The sequence below is a fragment of the Ambystoma mexicanum genome, chromosome 11 (assembly GCF_040938575.1).
Source record: "Ambystoma mexicanum isolate Mex_15411 chromosome 11, UKY_AmexF1_1, whole genome shotgun sequence".
NCBI classification, from domain to species: domain Eukaryota; kingdom Metazoa; phylum Chordata; class Amphibia; order Caudata; family Ambystomatidae; genus Ambystoma; species Ambystoma mexicanum.
The window spans coordinates 1,273,003,933-1,273,018,494 of record NC_090934.1 but is presented as its reverse complement, the minus strand read 5'-3'; the positions used below and the strand labels follow the sequence as shown (position 1 = coordinate 1,273,018,494).

Genomic DNA, 14,562 nt, shown 5'->3' with positions numbered 1-14,562 from the left:
GACCACATCAGGGCAAAGCTGAGAAGCATACCAGCGAGTAACCCAACTGGGTGGCGTCCCTGTGGATACCAGGTGAGCGTAACAGAACACAAAAACTACCATAACAAATCCACCTGGGCACCATGGAGACATCAGAAATGGACCATTTGGCCCAATTACTAGGAGAGCTTCGTGCTGACGTTCATTCTGCCCGACAAGAGACTAATGCCCTCCGGAGAGACCTGATAGTGACCAAAGAACGCACTGAAGAGATTAGCAGGCAATACTTGCAATCACAGGCAGGACAGACGCCTCTACCTGGAAGCAATCCAAAGATGTAAAACCCCGCCATACCACCCACTCCGGTACAGATAACGTTACCTGGAACAGTGCCCCTGGCACCACCAGAAAGGTTCTCAGGCGACCCACGGAAGTAAGCGGCATTCATCAATCAGTGCCGCCTTCATTTTCTTTGTAGGCCTGGAGCATTTCCAAACAACCAAGCTCGGGTAGCTTTTGTCTGCCAACATGCACAGCAATGTAACCCATGACAATCCTCTATTACATGACTTTGGGGGGTTCCAGAGAGAAATGGAAAAACGTTTTGCTCGCCATACCCAGGAACAAGCAGTAGACAATTAACTCTTGTCCCTCCGACAGGGGAATCAGGACTTGTTTACGTACATTGCTACCTTCAACAGACTGGTTGCCGAAGCTAGGTGGCCAGAAAACAAAAGAACCACATTATTCCATCGAGGCTTACGAGGCGAATTAATAGGACGTCTTAGCCCAGGTGATTGATCCACCCAGAGACTGTGCAGAATTCATAACTATGGTCGTGCAGCTAGACCACTGGTTGCATGACCAAAAGGCAGACCGGTCTAAGATGGACCCTCGGACCGTGTATGTTTGACCAAGGGAAAACACACCCTGTGTACCTGAAAATGCTGTAGAACCCATGCAGATTGGAGGGATACGGCCTCCATTAACAAAACAAGAGCGGGACAAAAGAAGACACCAACAGCTCTGTTTGTATTGTGGGAAACCAGGACATTTCCTGAAGTACTGTCCAGTAAAACCCCCAAGAAGAACAGTCGGGGCCACAGAGAAGGATGAAGCTACGGAATCAGGAAACTACCAAGCTCGACAAATGTAGAGGTCAGTTTGTCGAGTGAGAAGAAAGAGTTGCTGACCTCGCACTTTGCAATACCAGTGATCTTAATTAACCACCAACAGTCGTCAAGAATGCATGCCGTTGAAGCATACATCGATAGAGGAGCAGTTGGAAATTATATTGATCAAGAACTGGCAGCAGAGATGGGGTTTCCTTTGTGTTCTAAGCCAACTATGGACAAGGTAACCACCGTGGATGGGACAGAAATTGCTTCCGGACCAGTAACCCATTGCACAGCCAGGGTAACCTTGGTGTGTCAGGACGGACATCAGGAGTCTATTTCATTCAATCTCATCAAGGCACCTCAGTTTAGGCTAATACTAGGGATGCCATGGTTGGTTGCTCACAACCCTTTGATAGACTGGCGGGCACGAAAATTAACCTTCCCCGGTGACTGCTCCCCTGCCTGCTATTACCAAGAGGAGAAACCCAACGTCTTTATCCCCATGTCTCACAGAGCAACAGTATCAACCCTGGGAGCAACTATTACCTTTAGAAAACAAGAAATGGTGCCCCAGAAACTCGCCGGGACAGAAATAGGTGCACTGCTAACACAGTAAAATACTGCAAAAGTATTGATTTTTATAAATAATTGTAATTAGATATCAAACACATAAGTCAAAAAACATATAATATTGCACTTCATAAATCAAAATCATTAATAAAACTCTATATAAGCACTTACAAAAAGTGAACATTCACATAGAGAAACAATTCAGTTCAACTTACTTCGAATAGTAAACACTGTTCAAAGTCACAGTGATGTACAACATAAAACTTTTGTAGAAGCACATCGATTCTAGTAAGTTAACCATATATCACTTGCACTGTGAATAGGGATTGAAAACGTCTGGCAAGATCCGGACAGAACGTCACTTTCCACAGGCAGACAATCCCATGAATAAAGAGAGGGATCCGATTTGAATTCCGTGCAGGTATGTTTACTATACGACTTCTTAAATAATCTCTCCTTACCTTAATGATTGACCTAGATTCAGTGAACCCAGGAATGTGACTCCTTTAATATATCTCTTCCACAGTTGGAGTTTCCATAAATTTATAGAAATACCTGGCCAAGTTACCATATCCTTTTGAGGGCTCGACAAACAACAAGAGGTGAGCCCTGGTTTGAAAGCATTATATTATAAATAACTCAGTGTGAGCTTGCACCGTGGTGGGACCTGTTTACTGTGCGGGACACCGCGCTCTTTTGCGTAATGTCCCGCCTCAGATCCCCTACAGTGGACAGTTGAAATATGGAGCCTTGGGGCTAAACTCTGAACCAAATCCTAAAACTTTGATTTGTTTTTAGGGTGGCTAGTGGCCACCTACGTGCTACAGCGTCTTGACCTGGTTGAAGAATGTAGAAGACACAGGTTAGTGTATGGAAGTTTAGTAAAATTTATATTTGTTTAGACTTAATTACAAATATAGTACGCATTACTCAATATTGACAAGCTTTATTTTTCATTTAATCATAGGAAGAATTGATATCTAATACCTGAAGAAGGGCATTCAGCCCGAAACGCGTAGTAACAAGACTAGGGGAGCATGTGCAAATAGGACATCCACAGCAAAACTCCTGGTCCAGATATCGTGACAGTTACAGTGAATCTAAAGAGGAATTGGAGTATTATTTGACTCTTGCAATTACTTTATACATTGACTTGTTTTATGTTGTGCATCACTGTGACTTTGAACAGTGTTTACTATTCGAAGTAAGTTGAACTGAATTGTTTCTCTATGTGAATGTTCACTTTTTGTAAGTGCTTATATAGAGTTTTATTAATGATTTTGATTTATGAAGTGCAATATTATATGTTTTTTGACTTATGTGTTTGATATCTAATTACAATTATTTATAAAAATCAATACTTTTGCAGTATTTTACTGTGTTAGCAGTGCACCTATTTGTGTCCCGGCGAGTTTCTGGGGCACCATTTCTTGTTTTCTAATTGTTTGTCAGATCTGGTAGCACAGATCTAATAGGTTAGCACCAAGAATTTTTGGTTATTTACCCAATTTTTTTAATTTATCCTTGAAGTGGAATATACGAGTGCACCTCTACAACCAATCCACAGCAACTATTACCTTGCCAAGTGAATACCATGATTTCCAGGATGTTTTCCGAAAGGACCAAGCCAATACATTGCCGCTGCACAGGCCCTATGACTGCCAGATTGACCTTGTTCCTGGTGCACAAATCCCTTGCGGCAGGATCTACGCTCTCACAGAACCAGAAAACCTTAATTTGAAATCCTATTTAGACCAGTACCTTGCAAACGGATTTATCCGTCCTTCGAAGTCCCCCGCAGCCAGTCCTTTGTTCTTCGTACCGAAAAAGGAAGGAGACTTGAGAACCTGTATTGACTACTGCGCATTGAACCAGATCACCATGAAGAACCGCTACCCCTTGCCACTTATCCCTGAGCTGCTAGACCAAGTTAAAGATGCCCAGATTTATACCAAATTGGACCTTCGAGGAGCGTACCACCTGGTCCGAGTCAGAAAAGGAGATGAATGGAAAACCGCCTTCCGTACTAAGTACGGCTTGTTTGAATATCAAGTCATGCCCTTCGGGTTATGCAACGCTCCTGCGGCATTCCAATATTTCATGAATGACATCTTAAGGGAGTTAATTGATGTGTGCGCCTTAGTGTACATAGATGACATCTTAGTATACTCAGCCTCGGAACAAGATCATGTCAGGCACGTTCGTTCAGTCCTCACAAAGCTCCGTCAACATCGCTTGTTTGCAAAGCTTGAAAAATGATTTTTTCACGTCACCGAAGTAGAATTTCTTGGTTTTATCCTTACTCCAGGAGGCATCAGAATGGACGTGCACAAGGTAGATGCCCTTCTGAAATGTCCTTCACCGACGTCTCTGAAAGGGGTACAAAGCATGCTGGGCTTTGCGAACTTCTACCGCCGGTTCATCCCAGACTTCTCTCAGGTTGTGCACCCAATCACAGTAATATTACGAAAAAACAATAAAAAGTTTGCTTGGACCGAAGAAGCAGAAGAAGCCTTTCAGGAACTTAAACATAGGTTTACCTCCACTCCAATCCTGCGACATCCTCGTCCAGACCTCCCTTATGTTGTTGAAACTGATGCGTCCAGTCTCGCAATGGGGGCTGTCCTTTCACAGAGAGACCCGGAAACCGGCCAGCTACATCCTGTGGCCTTCTGGTCGAAAATGTTCTCACCTCCAGAGATTAATTATGCCATCACACACCACCGTAACCTGCAATATCTCAAACCAGCCAAGGCCCAGTCCTCGCGCCAATTACGGTGGGCCCTTTTCTTCGCTGAATATAATTATGTAATCACATTTCAACCAGGAGTCAGAAACGGAAAGGCGGATGCCTTATCTCGTATGGGCATAGATCAAATAGTATATACAACTGCAGACCCAGTACCTATTATACCTGAAGACAAACTCTTGGGTATCACAACAGCCTTAACACAAGCAGAACTACGAAAAGAAATCCAACGGACAATGAATCATGATGCCTACCTCGCATGTCAAACTCAAGGAGAATACCATCAAGGACCACCTACCCTTTTTTAGGGATCGCCTTTATGTACCCAAGAAGGAATTACAACAGCATATTATTTCAAACTATCACGATTCACTGATCGAAGGGCATCCTGGGATCGCCAAAACCCTAGCTAAGGTGAAGGAGAACTTTTGGTGGCCTACCTGGCGTAAGGACATCATTCAGTATATTCAGTCCTGTGGTGTCTGCGCACAAAATAAATCACAGAAACAAAAAACAACTGGTCTCCTACAACCATTGGACATTCCTCCAGTTCCATGGCACACTCTTTCCCTTGACTTCCTCACTGATCTACCTCCAAGCCAAGGGTTCAACACCATCCTTGTAGTTGTGGACTTATTGTCGAAGATGGCCCATTTTATTCCTCTCAAAGGCCTCCCAGATGCAGCCACTTTAGCAAAAGTGTTCCTGGAGGGCGTGGTTACGCTACATGGCTTCCCTTTGGTTCTGGTCTCTGATCGAGGCAGCCAGTTTGTTCCAAACTTCTGGAAAAAATGCTGTGCAATGGCGCAGATCGTCATTCGGCTATCTACCAGTCACCATCCCCAAACGGACGGCCAAACCGAGAGAACCAATCAGACACTCGAGCAATATTTACGGTGCATGCTGCACCACGAACAAAGGAATTGGAAAGACCTACTATGGATAGCCGAATATGCATATAACAATATTTGCATTCAAGCACGGGACAAACGCCCTTCTATACCCTTCATGGCAGACATCCACGTACCTCTGAACTGGACCTTCCAGCCAGCTTGGAAATGCCAGCGGTAAAGACTCTACACACAACCATTACTCAGGCTTTCAAAAGGGCAAAGGAACACCTTATTCATGCCAAAGAAAAACAAAAGAGATTCGCCGACCAACACCGGAAAAAGGCCCCTGATTATCAAGTAGGAGACAAACTTTGGTTAGCTGTTAATTTCGTACCCATCAAGGGAACCCGGACCTTTCATCCCAGATTCTTAGGACCCTATACCATTAAGGCAATTATCAACCCAGCAGCCGTGAAACTGGATTTACCACCTAATCTACACATCCACCCGGTATTCCATGTGTCCCTCCTGAAACCAATGCAACCCGGCACATGGATTGGAACACCACCTAAGCCCATACTTGTTGACGGAGAACCAGAATTCGAAGTCAAAGATATCTTGGACTCTAAATACTCTGGGACCAAGCTATATCATCTCGTCGATTGGAAAGGATTTGGACCACAAGATAGATCCTGGGAGCCCAGTGAGAATATCCACGCACCACGTCTAATCAGGAAATTACATCGGAACTTCCCAACCAAACCTGGGCCAGACAGAAGGAACACCATGGGAGGGGCCTTAGGGGGGAGTGCTGTCACGACCCTCGCCCAAATCCCCCTCTTCCAAACCCATTGGCAGGTGGAGTCAGGACTCGGGCCTCTAGAGCCTGGCATCCTCTTCAAAAGCCCTCATAGGGCTAGTCCTGGCGCCTATGGCACCAGGCTCATACATCATGAACAACAATGTGCTTGGGAACTACTTTATTGTATTGTCAGCCAACATGGAGGCATCCACATAGCTTGGTTCCTAAGAACCAAGCTATGCGGTCTAGTGTTTTGGGTGTGGCAGGCCTGGAACTACTTTCCCTGGTACTACTTTACCTGGGCTATATAAACCACACCCTGACTGCAGAACATGCTTCGTGTTACTTTGCAGCTTGCAACGTGACGCTCACCGTGTCCAGCTATTCCCTCGAACCTCGGAGAAGTAGAACCTGCAAGGGGATAAAAGGAACATTAGCAGCAGCATCTTACCTGCAGTCTTCATCTTCAAACACTCGCAGCTACTGAGAACAGCTTCCTCGAATCTGCCCGCCTCCCGGACAGAACGACCTGAAAGAGAAAGATAGAGGCAACATTAAAGAAAGCTGTAGAGACATTTACAAATTACGACCTGCTCAAAAGGCTTACCTGGCTGGTCGCCTCTCGGCTGGCACCACTCCGGACATTCCACTTGTGCTGAAGAACACAGCGACCTACAAGGAAGGAAAACACAGGTTAGCAAAGGCAAGACTTTGCAGCGCTGCGCATAGCGCTTACTTACCGCATCATAGTGCTCTTAATGGGCCATCATTTACCGGCCGGGCTCAACCAAGCCAGTTCGCCGCGCTGAAGCTCTGCATACCTAAGGGAGAAAAAAGAGACATTTTAAACAAAGAAAGGCATGCAGGATAGCAACAAAATGAAAGAACAGCAATAAGACCTACCTGAACAATATCAAACAGGCCGGCGTCAGTGAAGTAACTGGGCCACACTCGCCCATGAAAGACAACGCGCCCCTGCAAAGAAGGCAGGATGGAGAGCACGCCTAATTCTACCACAAGGCAGAACCTTCCCCGCAGACCACATCAGGGCAAAGCTGAGAAGCATACCAGCGAGTAACCCAGCTGGGTGGCGTCCCTATGGATACCATGTGAACGTAACACTGAGTTGTTGTAGCTAAACTCTGCCAGCCATAGTAGATCAACCCAACCCTCTTTTCCTGCCAGTAAGCTCTAATATATTTTTCTAGCTCCTGGTTTACCCGCTCCATCTGCCCATTCGTTTGTGGATGATAGCCTGAGGAGAGCTGTACCTCTATTCCCAACTCCTTACAAAAAGCCTGCCAAAACTTAGAGATAAACTGGGATCCCCGATCAGACACAATTTGCATAGGTAACCCATGCAGTCGCACCACTTCCTGCAGAAAGGTCTTTGCAAGATTATTTGCTGAGGCCTCTCCTTTCATTGGAATGAAAGGCCGAGCCTTGGTCAACAAATCTACCACCACTAATACTTTGGTACAACCTTGATCGTTAGGAAGATCCACTATATAATCCATAGAAATTGTAAACCAAGGACTGGGAGGCACTGGTAACGGGTTGAGTAACCCTGAAGGTTTCCCTCCTCCTGACTTAGACCGAGCACAGACTTCAGAGGTCTTCACATAATCTTCTATATCCTGTCTTATCCCTTCCCACCCGAATTTCCTTTCCACTAATTCAACTGTCTTACGAATTCTAGGATGACCAACCAACTCCGATTCATGACATTCTTGCATGATCTCCATCTGAAGCTCTTTACTAGGAAGATATATTTTGGAATTGAAACATGGAAATCCATCTGTCAAATGTCTTCCTGGTTTTTCTGCAAGCCAATACTGAATCTCTTCCTCTGGCAACTCCTTTTGAATCTTCTTAAGAAACAAATATTCCTCCTTCGTGGCGCTCAGAATAAATCGATTCTCTGCAATCAATGGCTCAGGGAAAAACTTGACCTCGGTTTCTTCTGAAGAACTTTGTCTAGATAAAGCGTTGGCTTTACCGTTCAAACGTCCTGGTTTGAAGGTTATAACGAAATCATAGTCAGAGAAGAATAACGACCATCTAAGCTGCCGAGGCGATAATGTTCTGGCTGATTTCAACAACAAGTGATTCCTATGGTCGGTTAAAACTGTTACTGTGAATCTTGCTCCCAACAGGTAATGCCTCCATTCCTGAAAAGCCTTCTTGATGGTCAGGAGTTCTCGGTCAGTAATCGTATAATTCATCTTCGCTGGAAGCAATTTCTTGGATAAATAGGCCACTGGATGTAATTGCCCAGTATTCGGATGTCTTTGAGAAAGTACAGCTCCAATTGCCGAGTTGGAAGCATCTGCCTCCACAAAAAATGGTTGAAGTGGATCTGGGTGTAATAATACTAGTCCTGTAGTAAAACTTTTCTTCAATTTTTGAAAAGCTTGTTCTGCCTCTTCTGTCCACTCAAATTGTATCCCCTTTTTTAATAGTTTGGTAATAGGTGAAACAGTCTGTGAAAAATCCTTGATGTCTCTCCTGTAAAAATTTGCAAAACCAAGAAAACTTTGAATATCCTTCACACAAGCTGGTGACGGCCACTCCTCAACTGCTTTAATCTTCTTCGTGTCCATTTCTAAACCCTTCGGAGAGATGATAAAACCCAAAAACTCAATTTCCTTGGTGGGGAACTGACTCTTTTCCAGCTTTGCAAATCATGTATTTTCTCTTAATTGCTGTAACACCTGCTTAGCATGTTCTTCATGCTGCTGTAGATCCTTGGAAAAAATGAGAATGTCATCAATGTACACCACTACAAAAATGTCTAGAAAATCCTGTAACTCCGAATTTATAAAAAATTGGAAGGCTGCCGGGGCGCTGCACAACCCAAACGGCATAACTTGATATTCGAACAGACCAAATTTAGTTCAGAATGCCGTCTTCCACTTATCACCCTGACGCACTCTCACTAAATGATAGGTCCACGAAGATCTAATTTTGTAAACACTGAAGCTCTGAATTTGATCCAACATCACGAAGATTAGAGGTAAAGGGTATATATTCTTGATTGTTATTTTATTCAGTGCCCTATAATCAATGTATGTCCGTAAAGTGCCTACCTTCTCTGGCACAAAAAATAATGGAGATGCCGCTGGAGACTGGGAATGCCTGATATAACCCTTAGCCAAATTCTCTTGAATATAATCCTTCAAGTGTTCATCCTCCTTTTCTGTCAGGGCATAAATGCGACTGCAAGGAATGTGAGCCCCTGGTTCTAAGTCGATCTTACAATCATAATCCCGATAAGGAGGTAGTTAATTGGCTTCCTTCTCACTAAATACATAACTGAAAGCTTAATAACATCTTGGTAACTCCCCAACTGCCGCTCCTATAGAACGTACTATAGCTCCCAACTTCACCAACCCGTCCACGACTTCTGAACACCTACTGGAACTACTTTCTTGAACTCTTCCCTGGAAACAATTTCCTGTACAAAACGGAGAGTCCAATCTCACCACTCTCCTACCTCATTCTATCTGAGGTCTATAATACTTCAACCAGGGCATCCCCAAAATTACCTTCAACTGCGCAGTGTCAATTAATTCAAACACAATTTCTTCCCAATGTCCACCTGGTATTCCCATTTCTAATGAAATTGTTTCATGCGTAATTAAGCCTGACGTAAGCTGAGACCCATCTACCGCTCTCACCTGCTCAGCCCTATCCTTCAAAACATAAGGTACATTCATAGCCTTGTCTACATTCCAGTCCATAAAATTGCCAGTGGCACCACAGTCTATTACCACCAGACCACTTCCTTTCAACTCCCCTTTTACAAAAAAGTATACGTTTAATGTAATATGTGGCACAGCAGCTTGAATTGCATTGGCCACCTGCTGATTTCTGGAACTATTGAAGGGGTCTTAGGGCACCAAGGGCAATTCCCCACAAAATGTCCTGACCTTCTGCAATACATGCATAAGTTATTCGGCCTTCGCCTATCCTTCTCATCCTTAGTTAGTGGACCTCTAGGCTTACTAACTCTTTCCACATTTCCTGTCCTCGACTCCCTATTAACCGGTTCAACTCTTCCTCTTTCCACTCTAGGGAAAACTTGTGCTCTCCCAATCTATAATCAATTTGCATAACTAAATCCATCAAAGCTTCACAAGAGCTGGGTCTGTGCACTATGGTAGCTAAAATGTCTTTTAACTCCTCCCTCAGGCCCCGATAGAACCATGATGCTTGTTTCTCCTTTGGCCAATTGCTTTCCAATACTAGAGATCTGAACTGAGTGATGTAAGTCACTAACTCTTTAGTCCCCTGTTTTAACTCTAATAATTCCCCATCTACTTCTTGGGACAACTGCCACCTATCACACATTTTCTTGAATTCTAGTTTAAAAGCTAACAAATCCTTTAGGATAGGATTTTCTTGACCAACCAATAACACTGACCAGACTTCCACCTCGCCAGTAAAATAGGACAGCATAAAAGCTATTTTAGTTGCAATCCGTATTAAAGGCTTCCCCTCCAAAACGTTCTGGCGGCTCTAAAGGAACTGGACCTAATGGCAATTTCATACTCCCCTTATTTCCTTCCTGAAGCCCAGCTCCCTCGCCCAAATCCTCTCTGATTAACACCAGAAGTTCTCTGCTAGGACGCTCCAGCACTCTAGTCTCCAGAGAAGTACTCTCACCCCTAAGAGTGGTTACTTTGGTATTTAATTCCTCAAATCACGCTTGCAAATCTTGGTTCTCCTTCCTCACTGCCCTTATCTCCTGCTTTAACTCAGAAAACGTGTCCCTAATGCAACTTGCTAAGGTCTCTGTGGGATCCATCTCAGCTCGGGCGGAAATGTTATCGTGGGCCTTTCATCCTATCAGGGTAGTGTCACACCCTCATCAACACACATATCACTTCACGATACTTGTACCCGGGTCCCCTCCCAGCAGCAACAACGTCTCCCAGCAAATCCTCACCACTACAATAAGTCTGCAAAAGGATCACTGTGTCCTCGGACATGATGGCTGTGGTCACGATGGCGTTGGCAGTTGCCGTGGCTCTCGAAGGGCGTCCGCATCAAGCCGCGTTCCGTCCTCGCTTCTCGTTCCCGGTCACGTGGTTCCACAGAGCTCCGCTCACGTGATCCCGTGAGGGCTCACTCACGTGATCAATCAGGAAATACTTTGCAATAAATGAACGCCGGCTGCACTAAACACCGCTTCTCAGCTGTTTTCTTTCGCGGCGAGTGGCGTTTGGATTCCTGATCTTCTGTCTTCTGGTATTTTTGGACCTTGCTTACGTTTACTGACCTTGCCTTGCTTTATCCCTTGGACCTGACGCTTCAGCTACCTGTCTTCACGGTTTTTCTCAATTGTTGGCATTTGGACTTAAGAACTGCATCTGGATACTCGTTTGGCAAAGGTACTTTGGAAGGACATCTGGCTTCTGGCTTTCAGTGACTTTTGTTCTGTCGCAACTCCTTTCTTGATCCAGGACACCTGTTACTTGCCTATTCAGGCTCTGGTGACTACCATCAGAAATTGCAGGAACTTGAACATCACAGATCCCTATCAATCTGCTGCCATCACCTTGCTGCTGCTGGGTTCCCCCCTTTTTTCCATCTCGGGGAGGGAGCCACAGGGATCATCCTCATCCACATAGCATCCTCAGGCAGTCTGCTGGTAGGTGTCATTTCATTGTTCTTACTTGGGGGGTTATTCCTTATATTACTTACATTTTGGGGGCCTCATGTGTGATTGACTGTTTCCTTTGCAGCTGCCTGGGTACCGGTGTTCCTGCTTTCGTCACCTGTGGCCTCAATAACTGGCTAGGGAGTGGGTCTAGTACCTCCCTGGCCGGTGCTTGTGGGTACAGAGGTATTCATAGTAATCGCGGAGTTGTTCCTTGACAGACTGAGAAGCCTTCCACCTTGACTATGGATGCTGCCACTGGGGACCAGGTGGCTGCCTTGGTGCAGGCAATAACAGTGCTGCGAGCTGATATGTCGGCCGCCATCCATCAGCGATTAGACACAATCCAAAGCGAACGCCATGCATTACCCGCTGACCCTGAGTTTGGGGATGCATCTCCCCAAGCAGGCCCACCTAGTACTGCCCTGGCACCAGCACCCATCTATGTGCCTACCCCGTTTCCTCTGGCACCTCCCGAGAAGTTTCAGGGCGACCCCCGTAAATTCTGCACCTTCCTGAATCAATGTAAACTCCACTTCTTGTATTGCCCTCAGGCTTTTCCGGATTCCACGACAAAGGCAGCCTTCACTCTTTCACACCTGGGAGGTATAGCAGCTGCTTGGGCCAACCCGTTACTAGAGGGTGATAGTCCCGTTTTGTACGATTTTGATTTACTGGTAGCCAAGATGACCAGAGTCTTCGATACCTGGCACAAGGCCCAAGCCCGTGATCTAGAGTTGTTGGATTTAACCCAGGGTAAATCCACCTTAGTTGACTACATCACCCGCTTTAACCAGTTATCGGTAGAAACAGCCTGGCCCGAGAACAAGAAGGCTGTGGTGTTTTATTGGGGGCTTAGCGATGCTATGAAAGACACCCTAGCCGTGGTGCCCTCCTTACCTGCCCAGTATCCCGAGCTCGTAGATCTGGCCCTACAGGTGGACGCCCGAAGAGCAGAAAGGAGAATCGAAACTGGGAAGAGCGTGCCTTTCTCTCCCGGCCCTTCACCTGGCGAAGCCTTAGGGGAACCCATGCAGATCGGGGGTGTTCGCAGTCCGATCACAGCCACAGAAAGGGAACGACGTAGGGCCTCAAATGCTTGTTTCTACCGTGGACTCAACGGCCATTTTGTTAGGGAATGCCCTAGAGGCCCCAAACCAACGGTTTTTCAGAAGGCTTGTCCCTAGATGTGGGGACACGGAGGGGCCTACCACTGACCTCCTCAGGAGCCCTTTCCGGTCTTATGGGACCTATGTTGATCAACACCATTTTTATATCAGCAGACAGCACTCGACACAATGTACAACTAGTGATTGACTCAGGGGCCACGGGCAATTACGTGGACATCTCCCTGGCTGCCTCCCTTAACTTGCCCCTTCAGAAGAAGAGACGGCCAGAACCTGTACAGGCTGTGGATGGTTCATCTCTAGTATCAGGCCCAATCAAACAGCTGACAGCCCCATTGACTCTGATCATCCAAGATGTACATAGTGAGACCCTGTTCTTTGACCTAATCTCCACACCCCAGTTCGGTGTCATCCTTGGTATTCCCTGGTTGCGAATACATAACCCAGTTATCGACTGGTCTCGGGGCGATGTATTCTTTGAATCAACCCATTGCCAGAATCAATGTCTCGTCTCTCCGGGCGAAGAAGTATCGCCTTCCCAACCATTAGGTGTTTTGGCCCGTTTAACGCTCAATGATGACCAAGCCATGGAACTAGACTCACCAAGCCATGTTGTGGGGGCAAGTGTTTCCGGTATCCCGGTGGAATACCAAGACTTCTCTGAAGTATTTGACAAGGGGTGTGCTGAGCATCTTCCACCTCACCGGTCATACGATTGCCCCATCGACCTCGTCCCTGGGGCTGTCGTGCCCATGTGGGCGGATCTACTTGCTATCACCCACTGAAGACCTGGCTCTGAAAGAGTACCTACAGACCGCCTTAAGAGTGGGCCATATTCGTCCTTCCCAGTCACCTGCAGCTAGCCCCATCTTTTTTGTACCCAGGAGGGAAGGTGATCTTTGTCCATGTGTGGATTACAGATGCCTCAATCAAGTAACAGTGAAAAACCGACACCCCATCCCACTTATCAATCCTCTACTCGACAGTCTTACACATGCCACAATCTTCACCAAGCTTGATCTGAGGGGAGCCTATAACCTAATCCGAATTAGACGAGGAGATGAGTGGAAAACCGCCTTTTGCATCACGCACGGCTTGTATGAGTATATGGTCATGCCTTTTGGCTTATGTAATGCCCCCGCAACCTTTCAGAGGTTTATGAATGATACATTCCATGACATCATCGATTCCTACGTCATCGTATACCTGGATGACATTTTGGTATTCTCACCAGCAGTCCAGACCCACGTGGTTCATGTCCGTGAAGTTCCCCATCGACTCAGAACCAATGCCTTGTTTGTGAAGCCTGAGAAGTGCATCTTTCATGCAACAAAAGTGGATTTTCTGGGGTTTCACATTACGTCTAAAGGGCTTTCCATGAACACTGCCAAAGTCGAGTCGGTTCTGAACTGGCCTGTCCCCACAACACTCAAGTCCTTACAATCATTCCTTGGGTTCGCAAACTTCTACAGGCGGTTCATCGCAGGGTTTTCTGCTATTGCTGCACCTCTAACTTACCTCACCAGTCCACAGAACCCATACATTTGGACACCAGTACAGGATGAGGCGTTTACTACGCTGAAGGTGGCATTTACGTCAGCACCCATTCTACAACATCCCAATGCTGACCTGCCGTTCATTGTGGAAGCAGACGCCTCATCAAATGCACTTGGTGCAGTCCTTTCCCAGGCTTGTCCTACCACTGGGCTCCTTCATCCT

General features: G+C 46.0%; 1 protein-coding gene across 1 annotated transcript in view; it reads right to left on the bottom strand.

The window, feature by feature from the left end:
• The window catches only part of LOC138504844 (uncharacterized), a 229,443-nt gene that overhangs the window by 158,796 nt on the left and 56,085 nt on the right, over window positions 1-14,562 (bottom strand). The gene's annotated exons all lie outside the window — the stretch shown is intronic.